Source organism: Microcaecilia unicolor, chromosome 2 (genome assembly GCF_901765095.1).
Source record: "Microcaecilia unicolor chromosome 2, aMicUni1.1, whole genome shotgun sequence".
In the NCBI taxonomy this organism is placed as follows: domain Eukaryota; kingdom Metazoa; phylum Chordata; class Amphibia; order Gymnophiona; family Siphonopidae; genus Microcaecilia; species Microcaecilia unicolor.
Genome location: NC_044032.1, coordinates 536,917,369 through 536,929,604, shown reverse-complemented (window position 1 = coordinate 536,929,604; position 12,236 = coordinate 536,917,369). Strand labels below are relative to the sequence as shown.

General features: G+C 43.9%; 1 protein-coding gene across 1 annotated transcript in view; it reads right to left on the bottom strand.

Moving 5' to 3' along the window:
* Window positions 1-641, bottom strand: part of KLF3 (Kruppel like factor 3) — a 56,548-nt gene extending 55,907 nt beyond the window's left edge. Inside the window, exon 1 of the mRNA XM_030191290.1 lies at window positions 572-641. The gene's annotated coding sequence lies outside the window, so the exon portion shown is untranslated. The remainder of the gene's footprint in view (window positions 1-571) is intronic.
* Between the last annotated feature and the right edge of the window lie 11,595 nt (window positions 642-12,236).

Sequence of the window (12,236 nt, the reverse complement as noted above, 5' to 3'; positions counted from 1 at the left end):
CCTCCCTCGTTTCGGTACCACACAACATTGCAAAGAAAGAGAGAGAGAGATACGCTCCGATCTTTCCTTCCTGGCTTTCTCTTGAGGCAGAGATTCCAAAATTAAAAGTCTGCAACTATGATGTTTTCTTGAAAGGGGGAGGGGAAGGATTTAAGGGACGAAGGAAAAAACCCCCCAAACCAGCCAAAAATGGCCACAGCCAGTTAAAACTCAATGCTCTGCCAGGAAAAGGGGGGAGGGGGGCAGGGAGGCACAGACTCGGAAGGAAAAACAAAGGCAAAGAAATCAAAGGGGAAATCAGGACATCCTACTTAGCAGCTAAAGGAAAAGGCGCCAAGCTCAGAGAACCTGAAATATAATAACCTGAGCATTAGCTGTTAAGGTGGTCAAACAGTATGAAGAGAAGGACAGAAGTGAGGACTATAAAGGAGAAAAACAAGAAACACTTTTATCTGCAGTTTTTTGCAGTTACTGAAGGGAAGAAACCCACAAAGAAAAACTCCCTACTTAAACTCCACCAGAAAGAAAAAAAAAAAAAAGAAGCGAAATTGGAAAATAAACTCTGGCTTACCTCAGACTCACAGCTGGTCTCTTTCCCCTTCCCTAAGCCGGCAGGCATGGAAGATTGGCTCAGCTTCCAGGATTTGGAGGAGGGGTTATCACACTTCTCCCTTCCTCCTTGTGGGAGGAGAGGCCAGATGTGGACAGTGGAGAAACAGAAAAGGGAGTGGAAAGTGAAAAGGACAAACCAAAGGAAGGCAAACAACCCCTGCAGTGAATGAGGGGGAGGTGAACACCCTCAGCCCAGCTTGGCTCCTTTGAGTTGCTAGTGATTGAAAACAGATCGAAGCTAGCACTACCAAGGAGGCAGGGTGGCCAAACTTTTAGCCCGTCAACCACTGATAAAGCAAAACTCAGGGACACTTCCTGTACTTTTTTCAAGAGAACTGACAAGGTCCCACTTATACCCTCATGCAAATTAATTTAAAATACTTTTGTTGTTGTTGTTTAAGCTGCAAAAAAGATTCCAAAAAATCGAGTCACATTTTACATTCAGCTTATTCCCAAAAAGTTATTTGTTAACAGCACAACAGTCTTGCAGGGTTCAAGTCTCACCCACTGACACTGTTTGATCGTTGGCAAGTCAGTATCTCCTAAAGTAATAAGTTGCAAACACTGAAATTAAAAAAAAAAAAGCTACTCCTGATGCAGTAGAGAGAAACTAATGGTATGCAAATGACCCTGGCATTATAACGAGCAGAAAAGCCAGCATGCACTGTAATAGTAACATGCTGCTGTTTTCTGTACCAGGCAGAGGCTGCTTTCTTTCTCCTTTCCTGTCAGTGGATTAGCCAGTCCTCATTCACTGTTCACATAGGGCTCACACATTGATAAAAGGAGAAAAAAAAATCCCTTCTCAAAAGAAGTCTGGTCCAGAACACCTATGACCAGGGTGTCCTGCAGACAGAAGTCCTCTATCAGAGACAAATAATACTTATCTGGTTCCAGTGGCATCCTTCATATGCAACTGTCGGCATCCTTCATATGCAACTGTCTACTAATGGACTTACAGGGACTAAATCCAAATGTCGATACAAATCCATTAAACAGAACCCTGATTATAGAAAGATAACCAAATAACCTAGTGATATATCAGACATCTTTAGTGGTCAGCCTGCCAAATAAAGGAGTGTTCTCCTGATTTGGCAGGCTGACTAGTAGTGGTCCACTCTGACATACTGGTAAGGTTATTTTACAGGATGGTGGCAGTGAAAGCAGGGGTGAATGGCCATTACTCCTGCTCCCTACAAGGTGCATGGGGGGGGGGGGGGAGGCTGAGGGAGAGCAGGGTTTATCCAGTGCCCACCAGGGATTTGTGTAGGTGGGGGATGGGGATGTCTAGGGACCACTTGATCCACCAGGAAGTTTTGTTGGAAGAGAATGGGGGGGGGGGGGGGTCCATGTTCTTTGCTGACTAGGCTAATGGTGGTGAAGTGCTGCATGTCACCTCACATAACCCTCTGCTCCTGCATTAGAATCTACTGGAGAAAAGATTCAGCACCACAAAGGAAGTGAAAAATCAAGCCAAAATGTAGCACTTTTTTTAACATCAGGAAAATTTCGTATTCTACACTTTTGCATCCATTTTGCACACCCACAACACTATCCTTTAGTGTGGTTATACTGTTTTTCCACTCTATGAATTCTTACTACTTCTAGAGTAAAATTAGATTGGGAAAAATCAGAAGTGGAACTAAACTACCATGCTAAAGAATATCATGGTTTATAACATTGGCTCCTTAAACTCAATGCTTTTTAGTGCACAGACTTATTGCAAACCACCCTGATCATTATTTGGAAAGGTGAGCTAAAAATAAATAAAAAGAATCCTTAGGACAGGTTTTAAAGCACTTTTGACTGCTACAATTCACAAAATATTTTATTTATTATTTATTTATTAGGATTTATTTACCACCTTTATGAAAAGTCCACCCTCTTGAGACGAGCAATCATTGATTGCTCTCTCCTGGTTCTCTTCTTATCTCTCACAGCGTACTTTTAGTGTATACTCTGGTGTCTCCTCCTCTTCCTCTATCCCGCTGTCAGTGGGTGTACCTCAAGGATCTGTTCTAGGACCTGTCCTTTTCTCCATCTATACTTCCTCCCTTGGTGCTTTGATCTCATCACATGGCTTTCAGTATCACCTTTACGCTGATGACTCCCAGATCTACCTCTCTACACCAGTAATCTCGGCAGAAATCCAGTCCAAGGTATCTGCCTGCTTCTCTGACATTGCTACCTGGATGTTTCACCACCACCTGAAACTCAATATGTCCAAAACTGAACTCCTTATCTTCCCTCCTAAACCAACCTCTCCCCTTCCCCCATTCTCTATTTCTGTCGACAACACGCTCATTCTTCCTGTCTCGTCTGCTCGCAACCTTGGGGTCATCTTCGACTCCTCCCTCTCATTCTCTGCCCATATTCAACAGATTGCTAAAACCTGTTATTTCTTCCTTTATAACATCACCAGAATTCGCCCTTTCCTTTCTGAACACACTATCAGAACCCTCATCCAAACTCTCATCACCTCTCGCTTAGACTACTGCAACTTGCTTCTTTCAGGTCTTCCACTCAGCCATCTCTCTCCTCTTCAATCTGTTCAAAACTGCCGCACGACTAATATTTCGCCAAAGTCGTTGTGCCCATATCAACCCTCTCCTGAAATCACTTCACTGGCTCCCTATCCGTTTCCATATACAATTCAAGCTCCTCTTGTTGACCTATAAGTGCATTCACTCTGCAGCCCCTCATTACCTTTCCACCCTCATCTCTCCCTACACTCCTTCCCTATAACTCCGTTCACTAGGCAAATCTCTCCTAATTGCACCCTTCTCCTCCATCGCTAACTCCAGACTCCGCTCCTTCTATCTCGCCACAACTTATTCCTGGAATAGGCTTCCTGAGCCATTACGTCTAGCTCCATCCCTGGCTGCCTTCAAATCCGGGCTAAAGGCCTACCTGTTTGATGCTGCTTTCGACTCCTGACTTGTAACTTTTATCTTATCCTTATGTGTCCTTCTGTCTGTCCTTCCCTTCTCCTTTTTGGTCCTGTCTGTTTGTCCTGATTTAGATTGTAAGCTCTTTTGAGCAGGGACTGTCTTCTTCATGTTCAATTGTAAAGCGCTGCGTACGACTGGTAGCGCTATAGAAGTGATTTATAGTAGTAGTAGTTCAAGCATATATACAATCAGACATTGAGCATAAATACAACCAGGGCTAGCCTAGCCATTAGGTAAGTCTAAGCCATCACCTAGGCTGGCAGTTTATAGGGGAGCAGCAAATTCAGGACAATAAACCTTAATAGCCACAGAAACTCAAAGAGCCTTCAACATGTACTTTTACCTTTTAACATTTGAAAGGATGATGTTCAATTATGTATTGCTATAGAATTGTTGTTAGATGTGAGGTTTAAAAAAGGTTTGGATAACTTCAAAAAAGAAAAGTCCATAAGCCATTATTAAGATGGACTTGGGGAAAACCCATTGCTTAATTGTTGGTTAAGCAGCATAAAATGTATTGTATTTGTACTGTTTTGGGATCTTGCCAGGTACTTGTAACCTTGATTGGCCACTGTTGGAAACAGGATGCTGGGCTCGATGGACCTTCGGTCTGTCCCAGTATGGCAATGCCTATGTTCTTACATTCTTATCATGACTGTAGAGCAGTGCTCACAGAGCTTTCTGCGGCTACAACCCTAATTCGTGTAGCTACAGAAAGTGCACGACCCCTGAGAGACACAGGACATTATCATCCTATTAGCACCCAACAAGGTTGTGACCCAAATATAGGTTTTGCGACCTCATATGGAAAGCTCTGCTTAGAGTTTAATTATTACAGTCGTGGAAGGGACAACCAATGGGCTAAGGACTTGAAAATTAATTGAAGGGGGGCCATGAGGCTGAAAGTTCGTACTGACCATGAATATAGCTATTACTCTTGAAACATTACTCGTGGGCCAGTCATGTTTTTATAATTTAAATACTTCTGAGACATCCAGCATTTACAGAAAAACAGGCCTGATGGTTGACTTTGGCATCTTGCTTCCAAGAGATGCAGACATAAGTACATAAGTATTGCCATACTGGGACAAACTGAAGGTCCATCAAGCCCAGTATTCTGTTTCCAACAGTGGCCAATCCAGGCCATAAGTACCTGGCAAGATCCCAAAACAGTACAGTACATTTTATACTGCTTATTCTAGAAATAAGCAGTGGATTTTCCCCAAGCCCATTTTAATAATGGTCTATGGACTTATCCTTTAGGAAGCCATCCAAACCTCTTTTAAACCCGCTAAGCTAACTGCTTTTACTACATTCTCTGGCAACGAATTCCAGAGTTAAATTACACACTGAGTGAAGAAATAGTTTCTCTGATTCGTTTTAAATTTATCACTTTGTAGCTTCATTGTGTGCCCCCTAGTCCTAATATTTTTTGGAAAGAGTAAACAAGAGAGTCACGTCTACTCGTTCCACTCCACACATTATTTTATAGACCTCTATCATATTTCCCCTCAGCCGTCTTTTCTCCAAGCCCTAGTCGCTTTAGCCTTTCCTCATAGGGAAGTCATCCCATCCCCTTTATCATTTTCGTCGCCCTTCTCTGTACCTTTTCTAATTCCACTATCTCTTTTTTGAGATGTGGTGACCAGAATTGAACACAATATTCGAGGTGCGGTCGCTCCATGGAACGATACAAAGGCATTATAATGCCCTCATTTTTGTTTTCCATTCTTTTCCTAATAATACCTAACATTCTATTTGCTTTCTTAGCCACCGCCGCACACTGAGCAGAGGGCTTCAATGTATCATCAACGATGGTGCCTAGATCCCTTTCCTGGTCAGTGACAAATGTGGAACCTTGCATTACGTAACTATAATTTGGGTTCCTCTTTCCCACATGCATCACTTTGCACTTGCTCACATTAAATGTCATCTGCCATTTGGATGCCCAGTCTCGTACGGTCTTCTTGTAATTTTTCACAATTCTCTTGTGATTTAACAACTTTGAATAACTGTATCATCAGCAAATTTAATTACCTCACTAGTTACTCCCATCTCTAGATCATTTATAAACATATATAAAAAAGCAGCAATTTTAGCACAGACCCCTGGGGAACCCAACTATCTACCCTTCTCCATTGAGAATACTTACCATTTAACCCTACTCTCTGTTTTCTATCTTTTAACCAGTTTTTAATCCACAATAGAACACTACCTCCTATCCCATAACTCTCCAATTTCCTCTGGAGTCTTTCATGAGGTACTTTGTCAAATGCATTTTGAGAATCCAGATACACAATATCGACCAGCTCACCTTTATCCACATGTTTGTTCACCCCTTCAAAGAAATGTAATAGATTTGAGAGGCAAGATTTCCCTTCACTGAATCCGAGTTGGTTTGTCTCATTAATCCATACTTTTGAATATGCTCTGTCAGGCTCAGCGGTCTATAATTTCCCAAATCTCCTCTGGAACCTTTTTAAAAAGCAGCGTTACATTGGCCACCCTCCAATCTTCTTGAACCATGTTTGATTTTAAAGATAAATTACATATTGAGGGGCATTTTCGAAAGGGACATCCAAGTTGCGATTTGAACATCCGTGCAAAACGGCAAAATCCAGGGGTGGGGAAACCCATATTTTCAAAACAAGATGGACTTCCATCTTTCATTTTGAAAATACCTTCAGGGATGTCCAAATCCTTAAATTGGGACGTCCCTAGATTTGGACGTCCCTAGACGTGGATGTTTCTGACTTTCGGCAATTTTCGAAACCAAAGATGTCCATGTCAAAAACGTCCAAATGCAAGCCATTTGGTCATGGGAGGAGCCAGCATTTGTAGTGCACTGGTCCCCCTGACATGCCAGGACACCAACTGGGCACCCTTGGGGCGCTGAAGTGGACTTCATAAATTGCTTCAAGGTACATAGCTCCCTTACCTTGTGCGCTGAGCCCCCCAACCCCCACCCCAAACCCACTGCCCACAAATGTACACCACTACCATAGCCCTTTCGGGCGAAGGGGGAACCTAGATGTGGGTAGAGTGGGTTTGTGGTGGGTTTTGGAGGGCTCGCTGTTTCCCCCACAAATGTAACAGGTGGGGGGGGGGGTATGGGCCTGGATCCGCCTGTCTGAAGTGCACTGCAGTACCCACTAAAACTGCTCCAGGGACATGCATGCGCTGTCACTGACCTGAGTATGACACTTGAGGCTGGCACAAAATATTTTTAAAGATGTTTTTTGACGGTGGGAAGGGGTTAGTGGCCACAATAGGAGGTCATCCCTGATTCTCTCTGGTGGTCATCTGGTCATTTTGGGCACTTTTTTTGTGGAGGAAACAGCGAGCTCTTCAAAACCCACCACAAGCCCACTGTACCCTGTGTCCTGCCCTCATCTGATGTAACTTCCACGAGGCCAGAAGAGAGGTGATCTGCCACTGCTGCGCTTTCACACCGAGGTGAGGTGCTGTGATTTGAATGCAGGGGGCCCAGCCCGGTGGCGGGCGGAGAGGGGCTGTCGACGGGGCAGGGGGTGGGTGGGTGGAGACTGGGGATTGTGGCACGATGGCCTCAGGGAGGCAGCGGCAGCGATCTCGGGGGGGGGGGGGGGGGGGGGACAGCAGCGACCTTGCCCCGGGCCCGGCCCAGTCTCTTGGCGGCCCTGGAGCTATGCTTCTGGGAACATTTTATGAAGTCCACTGCAGTGCCCCTAGGGTGCCCGGTTGGTGTCCTGGCATGTCAGGGGGACCAGTGCACTACAAATGCTGGCTGCTCCCACATCCAAATGGCTTGCATTTGGTCGTTTTTGACATGGACGTCTTTGGTTTTGAAAATCGCTGAAAGTCAGAAACGTCGAAATCCAAGGATGTCCAAATTTGAGGATTTGGACATCTCTGATGGTATTTTTGAAACGAAAGATGGACGTCCATCTTTTTTCAAAAATTCGGTTCCCCCCCCTGGATTTCGACATTTTGCAAAGACGTCCAAATCGCAACTTGGATGTTTCTTTCAAAAATGCCCCTCAGTGTTAATTTGCAATCTTTTGTCTGATTTTTATATAAGCCAAAATAAGCAGAGTAATACAGACTGAATTCTTAGCTAAGCGTGTCATTAGTTCCCCTTTGTTCCGTGTTATGGTTCCCTGAAGAAGAATCTCGAAACGGGACCATCGGATTTCAAACGCGAGCAAGAACAGATTGGGATTTATACCACATAAACAAGATAAGTGGTCTTTTTTACATGTTTATTCGCAAGCTGGTTTTGATCGCTGATGCATGAAGTTACAGCATTGTATTAGAACGTTTTGGATTATTAACACAGCAATTAAAAAAAAAATTTTTAAAATGATTTTTTGCTGATTGGGGTTTTTTTCAGTCTATGATGACTTGTTGTGCGTGCAATAGGTTTCAAGTTTAAATAATTGCCGCACTTGTTGAGACTTTTTCCCCCTATTATTTTTTGATATATGGACAGTATTACTCTGCTTATTTTGGTTTTGATTTTTCAACAGTATTAGCAGTAGTGTGGATCTGATTGTACTTTTGTGATTTTTATATAAGGACACCTGATCTACTATGGTCTCTTTTGCACCCTCACTATTGGGATAATTATCTTCCCTGTTTTGGTGATATCTTTGAAAGATACCTTGTTCCGAACCATGCGTTTTTGAATGACTGTCGGCCTTTCTCCGGGTTCTAGTTTAAAAACTGCTCTATCTCCTTTTTAAATGCTGATGCCAGCAGTCTGGTCCCACCCTGGTTAAGGTGAAGCCCATCATTCTGGAATAGGCTCCCCTTCCCCAGAATGTTGCCCAGTTCCTTAGAAATCTAGAACCCTCCTCCCTGCACCATTGCCTCATCCACGCATTGAGACTTCGGAGCTCTGCCTGTCTCTTGGGCTCTGAGTGTGAAACGGGTAGCACTTTGGAAAATGCTACCCTAGAGGTTCTGGATTTGAGTTTTCTACCTAAGAGCCTAAATTTGGCTTCCAGAACCTCTCTCCCACATTTTCCTATGTCATTGGTACCCGCATGTACCAAGATAGCCAGCTCCTCCCCAGCACTATCTAAAATCCTATCTAGGTGACGCGTGAGGTCTGCCACCTTCGCAAGTAGGCAAGGGACCAGGCGATCCTCACGTCCACCAGCCACCCAGCTATCTACATGCCTAATAATCAAATCACCAACTACAACAGCCATCCTAACCCTTCCCTCCTGAACAGTAGCTCCTGGAAACACATCCTCAGTGCGAGCAGATACTGCATCCCCTGGTGTGCTGGTCCTGGCTACAGGATTACTTCCAGCTGCACCAGGGTGATGCTCTCCTTTTAGAAGACCTCCCTCCTCCATGGCAGCACAGGGGCTGCCAGATTGGATGTGTGACTTCTCTACAATGTCCCTGTAGGCCTCCTCTATATACCTCTCTGGCTCCCTCAGCTCCTCTGAGTCTGCTACTCTAGCCTCAAGAGAACAGACTCATTCTCTGAGAGCTAGGAGCTCTTTGCATCGAGCACACACATATGACCTCTCACCAACTGGGAGATAATCATACATGTGACCAGGGGTGTAGCCAGACACCCAACTTTGGGTGGGCCTGGACTCAAGATGGGTTGGCAGAAGAACCCCTACCTGTCCCACAGGTGATTTGGTCTCTCCTTGTCTCACCTGCATCCCATCTGCTATTTACAAGGTATGCAGGAGGGACAGTTGTTGGGAGTTTTCAGCTGGTGGGGCTAGGGAATCAGTATAGGTGTGCTGCTACTGGGTGGGTCTGAGCCCAAAGTGGGTGGGCGTGGCCCACCTAGGCCCAAGCCACTGCATGTGACACTCAATGCAAAAGACTGGATAGCACCCCTCTCACTGCTGGACTACTGTCTGCATCTTAGAATTATAGAGTTATTTAATTAAAACTTCTTAAGGTACTATGGATATCAGATGAATATAAAGAGCCTTAAGATTGGTTTAATTTGTAATTTATTTATTTAGATTTTGCTCACACCTTTTTCAGTAGTAGCTCAAGGTGAGTTACATTCAGGTACTCTGGATATTTCTCTGTCCCAGGAGGGCTCGCAATCTAAGTTTGTATCTGAGACAATGGAGGGTTAAGTGACTTGCCCAAGATCACAAAGAGTAGTAGTGGGATTTGAACTGGCCACCTCTGGCTTGCAAGACCGGTGCTCTAACCACTAGGCCACTCCTTATGTTTGATTCTCAGAAACTAGTTAAATGTAATTAAAACCCTAATGAAAATGCCCCTCTTGTTGACCTAATTAGAATAATTGACTATTAATGAAGAGTTGAGTTAGGGGTGGGTAGGAGTTAGGGAGGATGGGTAGGAATGAGGAGTGAACTAGGCCCTACAGTGTTGGAACACGGGGCCACCACATGGATAAGCCAGTGGCTGGCTCAATGGGACCTTAGGAACAAGAATTATGTGATAGAATATTCTTTCTCAGGATGCTACCAGGCACTTTCACATCAGAGACTGACTTTGCAGAACTAACTTACTGCAAAGTTGTATGTTCAAACAAATCCTAGACCTTCTGTAATTCTAGCTAAGAAAGAGAGAGAGAGAGAGAGAGAGAGAGAGAAATATGTGTGCTTGCCTTCTTTCCTTGGCTTTCTCTTGAGTCAGAAACTGAGGCGTGTGCCAGGCACTTGCACAGCAATACCTGCCCTATATTACAAAATAAAAACCACCACCACCACCACCCTTCAGCAAAAACAAATGGTAGGAACAACACCCATGCTCAGCTGAAGGGAAGGAAGGGAGGTGCTAGAGAGGCCTAGGGCTGGATACTTTCAAAGGCACTGCTATGCTGGGCACTCTTCTGGGAAATCCTGGGTATTGTGATAAATTTCTCCTTTTTGGGGGGTGTCAACCTGTTCTTTGCAGGTTGTTGGGGGAGGGAGGAGAGACAACAGAAAGGGAAGAGCTGTTTTAAGGAGCAGCCTGGCTTCTCTTTGTGTACTCCTGCCTCAACTTCACCCATCTTATTCCTTGCAGACTGCTTGGGAGGGGAGATGCTAGAGTATGAAGGAATGATAGTCCTTGCTGAATGAAACGCTTTGGAGGGGACATCTTTCTGTCTTCGGATTATAGAGAAGAGAATGACAAAGATAATGCCAAGGTTTGGGTGCCTGTCCATATTGTAGCTGGTTTGGAGTTGAGGAGCAGCCTAATGGTTAGTGCAGTGGGCAGAGAACCTGGGAAACTGAGTTTAGTTCCCACTACAGTTCCTTGTGACTCTAGGTAAGTCACTTAATCCTCCACTGCCTCAGGTACAAAATAAGTACCTGTATATAATGTGTAAACCGTTTTGGTTGTAACCACAGAAAGGCAGTATATAAAATCCCATCCCTACCCCTTGTCAAACTACATTTCAGCCACAACATATATAGCTGCTGTTTCCATGCTCATTCTTTCAGGAAAACATCTTTGATTTCCTCTTTTAAGCTTTGGAAAATGTGCTTCTCTGATATCTTTGTATTTTACACAGTGCAAAATGAAATGCACTAAGGCATCTGTTTCTCCAATGTTACTTTGCATGAAGAATCTGGCATCTTAGTTTCCAGTTCAGTTTTGGATTGTTTTCAGTTCTAGTTTATGGCCACTTATTCTGTATTTGGTGAGGGTCTGTCTGTGAAGTATTCCACTAGTGTGTGGTTTCTGTATAAGGATAACTGAGAGGGTGCTGGGATCATCACTGGATAAAGGGGAAGAACAGCACTGCCACTCATCTAGTGTCCAGTGCTGTCCGATGGGGTAGGCACAGATGAGACACAACCTGGAAAATGGGAGATTTTCAAGATGTATGGGAGCCCTATCTGGAACTCCTTGTTCTATAAAGCAAGGAGTCTTGTGCTAAATAAATGAAACCTCAGATGTGTTTACTTGTATTAATATAGTACAGTAAATTACCTGAGTATAGATGGGTTGATGATATTTTTAGGAGTAGATGTGTGTCATTTATTGGCTCCAGGGTGGAGGTGGAGGTGAGGGAATGGGGAGAAGTTTTGTAAGAGTAGAAAATGTGCTGATGCTGTCTGTGTTGTGCTGTTTATTTGGTGTGTAGAAGAAACAAATGCACATCAATTTGAGTTTTCATTTATTTTCTTCTCTTTACATTCTAGTATGGGAGAATACAGTGATTTAGCATTAAACTTTAATAGCCAAGGATAGCTAAAATAAACACCCCAGCTGAGAAGATGAAAAAAAAAACAAAAACAGGGAGCCAAGGATCCTGCCATCTCCCAGAGACAGAGAATCCCAGCATGTAACCCGACTGCACCACTCTTTATTGCAGCGATAATGTCACTAAAAAGAGTTGTGCTCTCTGTCTCTATCTGCTGGCATGAAACCATGTGACTGGACTGGTCTAGCAGAATGAAAAAGAAACAATAGACCCAAGCATTCTCCAGCTCCATAACCCATCTCCATCCGCACAGGAACATGATCTGAGATTTCGAGAGGCCATATTCCTGCTACTACTACTACTACTACTACTATTTAGCATTTCTATAGCGCTACAAGGCATACGCAGCGCTGCACAAACATAAAAGAAAGACAGTCCCTGCTCAAAGAGCTTACAACTACAGCAACTCTATCAAATATACATCTTATAGCAAGCATATAATCAATGTAAGGCCCTTGGTTTTACTCTAATGGGTGTAACAA